Below are 12,044 nucleotides of genomic sequence, written 5' to 3'. Positions count from 1 at the left end.
CCTCCCCTAGCTCATGTCAACCTTCAGTGCTGTTGCTTATTGTATTCCATTACTGTAGTGGTTTAATTGCAACAGTTCGTTTGCTGCAACATCATGCTAATTAATCACGGGGCAGAAGCTCGCCTTTGTGCCAAGAGAACCAAGCCCTTTCTCCAAGCACCTGCAGCCTCACACAGTCAATCCTGCCAGAGGAGGGATTCCATCTTCCTTGACTGAAGAATATCAGTGAGAACTCTGGAGGACGCTGTACAGTCTTGGATTGCAAAATAAATAAAAGGACAGAGACAGGGAAGAGGTAGACTGGCACATGCAAAAGGCAAAGGGATCAAGGGCAGCAACAATAAATAAGCAACTGCAAGGGAGCTGAAAGAAAAGGCTAATGAAAGCTGAGAACACACAGTGCATTTAGTGAAGCTCTACGGAGGACAGAAGAGAGTGAACTGCAGGCACAGAAAACAAAGAAGCAGAAAAGCCTACTCAGAGGCAAACTATAAAACCCAATGAACATCTGCTGATTAAGCTACCAGGCTCTAAATACAACTATTATGAACAAGAGAAAAAGGATGCTGACAATTTATCTTAAAATATATAAACTGGAAGACTTCATGGTCTAGAAATCCTCTGTGTCACAGTCACCTTTTTCAAAAATCTATTTTCTCCAAGTTACTAGATCACATTGTCTCTTCAAGCAATGCCACAAAATCCACATTAAAGCTACAACACTGTCATTCTTTAAAAAAGCCTATACCAATTCAGCCTATCAGTAAAATCCTCTAAAAATCTTTCTTTTGCTAAAAAAACTGTTTCAAGTATAATTCATAACCACACTCCAGCTAGACACATTCCTCTTTGCAAGGCCAAGCCAAGCAATTGCAAGTGAAATACTAGTTTGATGAATAAGACTACTGATAAATCATGGTAACATAGTGAAATTAATAAATTGAAATTTAAGTTGTTATACATTACAATGACAGAATTGCTTGAATAATGGTGTGCAGCTCATTTCAGCTCCTTAAATGAAATGCACTGTAAGGGACAAAGCGTCACTGTCATGGCAATGGTACTGCATATTACTGGATTTCAAATCTAATACAAAGCTTACTTTATCAGTTGTTCTATTTATATTTTCTGTACAAAAGACAGGGTTTGACACTTGGTCTAAATAAATAATAGTCACTAAATCTTGGTAGCATGGTTCTTTAACTATTCCAGGATAAGTCAGATAGATGATGTAAGGCTACCAACTATGCACAATTCCCATGCAGACAAATAAATAGCACAGCTTTAGATACAGCCCGGTTTGATGGGAGAAAAAAATCTAAGAAACACCAAAAATCTGAACTATAACTGGACTGTGAATTACTTCATTGACTTCAAAAGACCACATAAATCCATTATTTTCATTTCTCAGTAAAATCTCTGCTGTTAGATTTAAAGAATGAATGCTGACTCAGTTGTCAGAATGATGCCCTGAAACCCTTTGAAGTCATGAATCGGCAATGGCAAAAGTTCACAGGAAACTCACATACCTTCTTATTTTAAGTTTGAGGTGTGTTTGCTCTTGACATCTTTCTCCCTCCCCCTTTCCCAATGGATGCCGATTGCTGTCCTCAGGTTTTCCTACACTGTAGAGTTCTTCCATCCTAATGGTGCCAAGCACCAGTGTTTGCATGACCGTAGTAGAACAGTGGTGCTAAGAAAAAGTCCTTTCACGGGAAAGGGAATAATTTTTAAGTTTGTTTTGATCAATTGGGAACTGTGTTTGTACATTGTGAATGAGCCAGACTGTGTGTGGACTTCAATCACTGTACAATTTCCTGCTTCTCAGAAATGGTGTTCTATGACTGCCAGACAGTAACATACAGATATACCAGATAAATTTATCATCCTCAGGGATTTGGTATAATGCAGTACTAAACATCCAGAACATTCATATCTACATCGGAATTATTCACATTGTTTTTAGGCTGAATTTACTATCAATGTGTCTTTGAAATCTAAGTTTAACTTCAAAGCTGATTTAAGTGAACAAACTGAGCTGGATTATGGATTAACAGAAAACTCATTATCACTAGAAACTCCCACATTACTGTATTTAAAAAGCAAAATCTAAATTTAAACTTCCCTACTGTGATTTATTTCTGTAGTACTGCTTTTTCAGATCCTTATGAAGGCAGCATTATACAAGACAGAACATACATAATGTCAACATCTGGTAAGAACTAAAACTGCAAAATTCTTCCTTTGTTCTCTAGGAAGGAAAACATCTTCCATGAAAAGACACTGTAATTTGCTCTAAAAATTAGCAGCAAAGGCACAAAGACAAACAGTGGAAAGGTTTTCCCCTTCTAATGTTTTCCTCTTTTTCATCAGTGTAGATCATCCTTTGTAGCACTTTGCCTTTTTTTCTTTAGATCAGAACAATGAAAAAATATACTGAATTCTAATCATACCATTCAACAGAACGAAAGTAAATCTTTAAATAAACTGACAATTTCTGAAGCTTACTAATTCCTTTTAAGGAATTATTCATGCTAGGATACCATCCTCTCTTGCCACTCCAAACAGAAAAGTTTCTGACACAATTAATTCAATAAACGCTCTGCAAGTGAATATTTTGTTTATTCACAGAAAGTTCCCTTGGTGTTTCTATTTTTTTTTTCTTTTGGATTCCAATATATACTGTGCTCCTATCATTTTCAAAGGCACAACAGTTCATGCACTTACAGAAATATTATTTGACCATTTTCATAACCACAAGACAGTAGAGTTTATGATTCAGAGAGGAGAGAGGTGGTCAAAAATCAAGATCACAGCTGCAGATTTCACTCAGATCTCCCTTGGAAAAGTTCTGAGGGAGAAGGTTCTGAAGGGAAAGGGGCCTGTGGAAGCTGGTGGACATCAAACTGAATGTGAGCCAGCAATATGCTCTTGCTGCAAAGAGATGGCTGGATTAAACAAAGTATTGACAGCAGATCAAGCTATGTGAGACTTCTGTTGTTCTCAGCGCTGGTGAGGCCACAGGTGTGATCTGCTGTGGAGTGCTGGGTGCAGCTCTCTGCACAAAACTGACATGGACATACTGTCAGCAAAGGGACACCAAGATGATGGATGGACTCCAGAAGCTCTCTTATGGGGAAAGGCTGAGAAAGCTGAGACTGTTCATCCCAGAGAAGAAAAGTCTCAGGGGATCTCACCAATGTACATAAACTCCTGCAGGGAGGCTGCAAGGAGGACGGATCCAGGCTGTTTCCAGAGGAGCCCAGTGACAGCACGAGTGGTGATAGGCGCACACCGAAACACAAGAGGTTCCCTCTGAACATCAGGAAACTCCTTCTTCCTGTGAGGGTGACCAAGCACTGGTTACTCAGGGGGGTGGTGAAGTCTCCATTCTTGGAGATATCCAAAAGCTTTTCACAGTCTTGGACACTCGGCTCTAGTTAATCCCACCTGAATAGGGGCTTAGACCAGGTGATCACCAGAGGTGATTCTGTGATTCTGTAAAGGGAAATGACATCTCACTGCTTAAGAATATGATTCTATAACATTCTGAATGAGATATGACACTTGCCTATAACTCACTGGCATCAATAATTATATTTGAAAGTGCTATAAAAAGAGATTCAGCCTAACACACAATTCAGAAATACAGGAAGTTAAAAGAAATTCTCACAGGAAAGGAGAAAATCTACCTTCATGAAAAGCAATTAGCACATTTATTTTCATTGCAGAATGGGTGGTATTGAAATTCAACCACATGGAGTTTCACAAAAAAAGATAATTATGGGTATTCATAGGTATTCAACCCTGCAGAATATGAGACAGAATCTTTAAGTTTTAAAAAGCATGGGAAAAAAGTTCTGCATTTTGCAGATCTCTCTCACCAAGTAACTAAATTAATACAGATATCCATGCAATTATGACCTGACATCTATGAATCAATACATTTTTTCCTATTTTGCTCCACAGGGAAGATATCCACTAGTGGAAGAGGAGAAATAAAGAGATTCTGTCCATTCTTTAATCCTATATCTCATAAGACAGAAAAGTATAATTGGAAATACTGTTAACAATTTTTTTTCTTTACATATACCCTATTTGCTTCAGGCAGAAAAAAAAAATTCTCTCAAAGATTTACTTTAACGATGTATTTCACTGAAATTAACTGCATTATTAGTTAGCATGGGCCAGACCTTCCACCAGGTGTGTTATACTTGGCAGATCATTGACCTCTGCTATACCAAGCATCAAGAGAGAATAATCTCTTCCTAGATGAATGAGATCACAACACACAAAAAGAAAGAACCAGCTGATGAACAGGTCAACCACAATGAGTTTTTTAAATAAAAAGATTCAAGTACACTGGGAAATCAGTTTAAATTGAAAACAAAAGAAAAGAAAGAAACACCTAAGTCAGTAAATTAGACAAGAGCAGCATCGGTAGCTTAGAAAAAATTAAGCTGTACAATACCATGGAAAAAAAAGAAAAAAGAGAGAGAGTGAGAAAGAGATGAAAAAAAGCAACTTATTAAGATATATTAAGATAAAACATTTTATATGTAATGTAAAAAGGAAAAAAAGTCAAACATGTAAAACAGCGAAGGATAGTTCTCAGTACACCATTCTAAAGGGGGTACCTTGTCTTTTCTGCAGATGACAAACATCCACTTTGGTTTCTGCACATAGCTGCAAAACCCAAGCACATGAATCCAGGCACAGGAAGGAAGATTCAGCTGACATGCCTCTTGAGGAGTGGCAGTCCCAAGTACAATTAACAGCCACCTAGATTCTAGTATCTCCTACCTGGCAACAGATTAACAGCAAACAAACTGTGCAACTTAGATAGGATGCAAAGTTCAAAAGATTATCAAACTAGAGGCATTCAGTCCCCTGAAGGATAGGAAGCAAACCAATAATAATTCCATCACTGTAACCAAACAATTTACTTTTTTTGGCAATGTTTCAAAAAGTTATTCTGGCAGATCAGAAGCCAGAGGTGCTCTTATGAACCTATCAAACACTGAAATAGCCTTACATTTTAAAATGCGTAAATGGCCTGTTTGTAAAACAGTACCTTATTTCAGTTATCAGTAGATGGCTATAATCCTGATGTAAATTTCTATTTTGAGATGTACTACATTTTAGTGATGTCCCAATAACCTGCAATAAAATCCAGCAACCACCTTCTGAAGCATTTCAAAAATTCTGCAAAGGTTGCTGAGGATAATGTACAAAACTTAGCATGCAAACAATAATATTACAAACAGCCATAAGGGGTATACCTAAGTATACTGAAAAAATACTTCTTTTCTTTATGTTTAGGAGGGCTGAAAAGATTTCTGTCAATATTTTGATTTTAATGACAAATTTTCATATATAATTACAACGAGTGAGAACATGTAAGCCAATTTCCAGAGTCTTAATGAGTATTTCTATTCAGTAGAGATAGTTAAAATGTAAATCTACGGAAAATATACATCACTCATACAGACAATTAGTTTATATGGGAAATTCTGACATGGGACTGCCTAAAGCAGTTTGCCACCAGTGTCAAAAAGCCTTCTTTGCCAGTATCAGATCCCCATACCAAACCTCCATCCCTCAGAATCTTTGAACTCAAAGACCATCGCAGAGTACATAAACTGGCATATTACTACTACATGTAACAATATTACCTTATAATAATTGTAATACTATGTAATAATTGGACTACAGAAGAGTTCAATTCAACCTTTCCATGCTACCTGAGAAGTGGAAACTCTAATCACAAGTAAAACCCGCAGCTAGAAGTACCATGCAATGTCGCAAAGACAGTAAAACCAAAACATAAGGAAAAATCCCAGAAGTGACATGAACACATTTACTTTTCAATTGTACATAAACTACTCAGAGCCCCAGAAGAGGAATGTAATGACACCCGACTGTATGTGGCCAAACCAATGACACAGCTGCTCTTCATGCCCACTCTTCCCATATACACAGCACAGAAACTTCTGCCTTTACAAACCTTAACCTTGCAATCTATGGATTTTTCTTTCAGAACCTTTTATGCGTCCCTTTACAAACTACAAATCCAGAGACTGCAGAGGAATACATAAAAATACCTTCTGAAAAAAAGAATTTTGTAATTGTTCCCACACAGAGCCGTGTTCTGGTATGTCCAAGTCTAATCAAAGGCAATAACGCTTTTTCTTTTCCAAGTTAGAAGAGGAGGACAGAAAATATTACAATCCCTATCTCCAAAAATCTTCCAGGAATGAACTCTGGCTTTTGAATAAAAACATTAAGTCTCTAAAAGCAATTAGACAATCCAATACATTGTTAATGGTACTTTCACAACATATATTTGTACTAACAGATTTTACAGCATATAAGGCATTTTTCAAACACGGTTTTTTAGGAGCAAGGGATATTAAAATATCAGGCAGATAAGTTACATAATCTTTGTCTTTTTTTCATTAGGAGGCTGCAGAAGAGCACTGTCAGTGCTGACAGTGTCTGGGCATTTTGACTAATCTTTTTATAGTGTTTCAGCTTAATAATAGCCAAGCTTGGAACACACTTTGTGCCTGATAAGCAGCTCAAACAAATGCAAGAAAAAACATTTTCTTTAAAGTCATGATGTTTTTTAACACTGCAAATACCATGCACACTGTGAATTACATATATTGATCATGGCAGAGCAACTTCAGCTTGAATATGGAACCAGTCTAAAGGTTGCATTCAGACTGATAGTCACTGTCCAGGAGCATACCCACTAAAGTTTACCACTGAAGCTTTTTCTTTGAGTTATTATAGATACATCAGTGCAACGGAGACACACTGGAAGTCTTTCAAACCTGTGATTGTGTTTCACATCTAATGTCTCCACATTCCTCATGCCAACAGCATGGGAAAATGTCAGGCTTGTAACATTGATTAGCACTTCACAAAGCCCATGTGAACCAGGAAAGTGGAGAGAGTTCACTCAAAGATTTGCAAACTTTACCTCAGCATCTCTGAAGCACTAAAGCTGGGAACACTCTTGTAAGGCTACAGGTGTTGCTACCTCCAGATGGAAGTTTTACCCAGTTGTCCACTAGAAACCATTTAAGAAAGTTTCCCCTTAAGGTACCTTGATTTAAGCACACTGGGCTGCAGTGCTCACTTTTCTAAGAGTTTAGCAGTTCATACTGTTCACCTTTTTGGTTTGCCTACTGTTAGGAAAAAATCAGTTATGCAACTTTATCAAGATTAAAATAACTCTAAAATATGCCATGGTTGTTTGTTTGATAACCACATTCCATTCTATTCTATTGTAAGGCTGCAATATTTTGAAGGATTAATAATTTATCACATTTCCCAAAACATCCTATGACTGGGGAAAACACACCATCTCTGTTAGCAAGACACAGTACACTCTTCTGTGTTACAACCTGCACAGCTCTGGCACTGACAGCCAAGGCTATAGCCTGTAGCAGAGATGGAATTGCAGTAGAATATGGTGTTTACCTGCTCATGAGAGGTATTGGAAATACCCTGGCACATTCGCTACATGACCAGGGATCATTCAGGAAGCAGATCAAGTATTAGGGTGCTATTTGCTCACTGATTTTCTTGGAAGACTATCAAGCTCAGGAAGATAAAAAAAGTGTTTGGGATTTAATCCTACCCTGGAACACATAAAAAACCTCTTCCTCATTCCATCAATGCTCTTTCCCCACACCTAGGTATGGTGACAGCACAAGCTGACACCTGTTCTACAGGAACAGAGGCACACATGGGAAAGTACCTCAGGGTGGGGATGGTCCCTTCTGAACTCTTCCTCTGCCAGGGAGGCTTTGAGTGATGTCCTGCTCCTCTGCTGATTACCCACCTCACCCCACAGCTCCCTCACACTCACTGGACTTGTGTACATGACTTCAAGCCATGCAGCCCCTCTTATTTCTGCAATTCTCCTTCTACAATGTTCTTTGTCAGAGTCTAGTTTATAAGTAGAGCAGCAGTGGAACACAAATCTGAGAAGGAAGTGCAATATTGTCCTACTGTAAAATTACTAAAAAGTCAGAATTTAAGCCTTTCAGACTTGGTCCTTTCTTCACATGTAAGATTTTGGTGAAATCATTTGTATGAATTCATTTTTCTGCTTCCTACAAACACCAGCTTTGAAGCCTTCCTTCTCCTCCCCTAAATTTTAAACACCTTGTTGTTGAAACAAACCAAAAAGTAAGGAATTTTTCCAAGACAAACAGCCCATCTATTTATTCCAGTCAATGTTGAAGGGTTAGAGAATATGAAGCTGTAGCTAATGCTGTCACTTACAACATCTGTATCCTAAACACCTGACCTCCAAACATCAAAACCAGGAGGTATAAAGTGTGCACCTAAAGCAGCATGCTATCTCCTAATTTTGCCATGCAAAAAATAATAAAATAAACTTTTCAGATGTTACACATCTCAATGCATGCAGCAAGTGCTAGAAGAACAGAATAAATAGTAACATTATACAAATCAGCTGTAATGCCAAACATATTGCTTTACTATAATACAAGCCCTTACATCATTACAAAATCTCTTAGGCACAGTCTTACTACCAGCAAATTCACAAGGCTCACTTAATGAAAATTATAGCAAAGAACATAGCTTGGCTTTTAATTCAAGGATAAAATTTATCTCTTTAGTCTGCATTTGAGAAAAATATCATTAAGCCCTACAAGTAATATCTCCTTCACATTCCTGCACTAATAATATTAACTGTCCCATCATTAGGCCCAGGCATAACTGCTGGCCACATTCAGCCCAACAGGTATACCAGTTCAAACAGCTCTATTTCAGCACAGCATCTTCACAGTGAATGGCCAGGGGAGCAGGTAAGATCCGTGTTAGTATGTAAGGGATACCTCCTCAGAATGCTGAGGTTTAAAGCCAGGTAGTGTCTTTGAATTTGGAAGAAAATACAGATTAGACAATCTACCTCCTTCTAGATGAACACCTCTTTCTGCGGACAGACAATTTAATAGGTACAAAGCATTTACATTCTGATACAAAGTTTCATTTTTAATGAAACTGTCTGCAATTATGGGCACCCCACTGTTAACCTGTACATGTTTTCAGTAAAATTCATTATGCTGGCTGTAAAAATATGCTTTGTGTTTACAACAAAGGCTTTCAAAATTGTATGAGTAAGAAGTTGAAGGGAACCAATGAGAGCTTTCATAATTTGGGTATTAAGTTATGCATAAAAAATCACATCCTCCTTGATTCAAGCCTTAAAGGCAATCTCTGCAAATCATGTTAGAAGGCCCATTTCAGAATAGTAGAACAGAGCTTTTTTGACTACTGTTACCTATTTACAAAGGTACCACAGGTTCCTGTAGATCCTCACAGACTACACAGCAGTGTTGCCTCTCTTACTATATCTTATATATATATACCAAAGAAACCCTGAACCAAACAAAACAACAAGCCTAACACCACCTTGCTATGTAAGGACAAGGTTTCTTCTAACTCTCTAGGCAGATACAACACGACAAATCCACCATAAAACAGCAAACTGGATAATCTTTCTTTCTTTGTACTTGAAACTTGAAGGCAAAGAAGAGCAGAAGAAATTGGGTAACATGAACTGACATGTTTCAACAACAAAACAGTTTGAACTCTGGAGCTAGGGAACCACAGACCGTAAGTTTTGTGGAGGTCTGAATGACTTAAAACAGAAATCAGATTTTTTTTTTTTAATCTGCTTTCTGCATGACCTTTGGCTAGTGGCAAGTGAGTAAATAAAGACTATCAAGATCCCTGTTTACCTGGACAAGAGTTTAGGAATAGCAAACATCAACTATACACAAGTTTCTACAATCACACTGTGTCTTGGACAAGAAACATATCCTTTAATTCTTACCAAAGAGAGATGTAAATCTCAGGTAGAAAGTTCTAATACAGATGGAATGAATTGCAATACATGTATTTTCTTTTTTGTCTAAAGTATCCAGTCAAGAATGCATGTATTATATTATTCAGGGCTTTGTAGCTTTCCTGTTTATTTTAATAACAGTAGTTTCATGCCTAGAGCTCCACATACTGAGATAAAAAGATCAAGGCAGCTACACGAAAACCCACTGTGCATCATGTGAATCTTAGTACTGTCTGTACTTGGTCTGTTACCGTATTCACCATTCAGATATGTATAGCAGTAGCAACCCACTGTAATATCAGCACATGAGCTGTCTGTAGAGACAGAGGCGCAGGTGAAGACAAACTAAGACATCAGCCATTTATTCAAATTCCTGCTGTAGCCATTTTTTCATCATTTAAATGAACACAAGACTACTGTCCTTCATTGATCAAAAATAAACATGGTGTACAGAAGACAGAGTCAGAAAGGAAGGAGAAGAGCACAACAAAGATGGGGAAAATACAGATACATAAACCATAGGTACAACCTTTACCCAGGATGTTTTAACTTCCATTACAGCTAGTACCAGTCACCAAGAGAGAAAGGTCTAATAGAAGCATAGATATTACAGAGAGCTGTTTAAGAAATTAACAATTAGGGATGAGCAGCTATCAACATCTCAGAAGAGATGCCTAAGAGTTCTTAGGCATCTTCTTCCCTAGAGAGGTGGAATATGATGTTTCTGCGAGGCTTCCATGTTTTACTGAAAATCCAGTGTTTTACCCAAGATCACTGCTGAACCTGACCCAGTCCTTCTTGGGCTAAGGTTCACTAACACAAGCAGCTCAAACTGCAAAGATGAAGATGAGCAGCAAGCAAATGATGATAAGCAGCCGGGGAAAGCCAGGAGTTTTATCGCCTTCTCTGCTATATCTCTAACACACCTGTAGCACTGGAATACAAATGTGAACTAAGGACTAAAGACAGCTTGTTGGGGAAGAAAACCCACCTAAACAATGACAATGTTGCACGGTCACAGACTCCTTTCAGTATCTCCCATGTTAAAACATCAGAAAGAAAAGGTATTTCTCACAACAAAAGTCTTACTCAGGCAATGCATGAAGGAAACATGTATAAGTAACTTCAAGGTAGCAATGTAAATACTACCTGCTCCAAATATTGTCTCCAATTCTTTGAGACACTCCATGATCTATGTTATCTTGAAAAGTCTTGAAAATTAAATGTTGAGGAGTAGAAAACAGTAATCACCATCAGTACAACCACAGCCAGAAACTGACCACAAGTAACCCAGGCTTTTATGCTGAATTTATGAACCCCACTTATGCTGAAATGCCAATATAGAATTTCTAAGCAATACTTTGAAAAAAGTAACACAGAAATAATTAAATTTAACTATTTTTATTTTAAGGAGAAATACGTATGACATTTCTTTTGCCAGAACCTCCCCGTCACAAACCTACTGTCCTCTAGTATGGCAGAGTACAGCACTTGCTTAACTCTCACATATTTACTGTGCTTCCCTCTACATTGTTGTCTCCCTCACTAGCCTACTGATTTATTCCACTTATATCATTTTCCCATTCTATACTCAGTGTCTCCTTTCTCTATACAATTAACCCCAGAAACTGTTAACTCTCTTATTCTGCCAAGCCTATTCTATTCTTAAATAAACAAGCATATAAAAGATATCTCACAGTAAATGGTGGATCCAAAAAATGGGCAAAAGGAACAGAGAAGCACTTCAGTTAAACTGGGACGTGACAGACTGCAGATTCAATTTCCTACAAAATTACCTTAATCAAATGATTGGGATTTCATAGCACAACTAAATTAGCAGTTCTCAGTAAAGCCCATAAGGATTACACATCTAAGACATTCCAGTAACTGACAAAGTATGCCACTTCTAAAGTATTTATTAAGAATTTGCATAACATCTGATATGGCTTTAATTTCAAATTTATTAAAAACATACACAATCATGTTACACTAAAACATATCCACAATTATAACAGCTTGACTGTGGTTTCCAGTGAAAAAGGAGAAAGTTTCTCATGACTTGTTTTCTTTTAGGCAAGGAAGGAAAATAACCTAATTCATCTAACCTAAACAAACAGTATCACCTTGGCTAAATACATGTAAAACAACTTCT

General features: G+C 37.5%; 1 protein-coding gene across 4 annotated transcripts in view; it reads right to left on the bottom strand.

The window, feature by feature from the left end:
• The window catches only part of MCC (MCC regulator of WNT signaling pathway), a 183,348-nt gene that overhangs the window by 125,754 nt on the left and 45,550 nt on the right, over positions 1 to 12,044 (bottom strand). The window lies entirely within an intron of this gene.

The sequence above is a fragment of the Passer domesticus genome, chromosome Z, assembly GCF_036417665.1.
Source record: "Passer domesticus isolate bPasDom1 chromosome Z, bPasDom1.hap1, whole genome shotgun sequence".
Classification (NCBI taxonomy): domain Eukaryota; kingdom Metazoa; phylum Chordata; class Aves; order Passeriformes; family Passeridae; genus Passer; species Passer domesticus.
The sequence above is the reverse complement of the archived record's forward strand: the minus strand, read 5'-3'. Positions and strand labels throughout refer to the sequence as shown.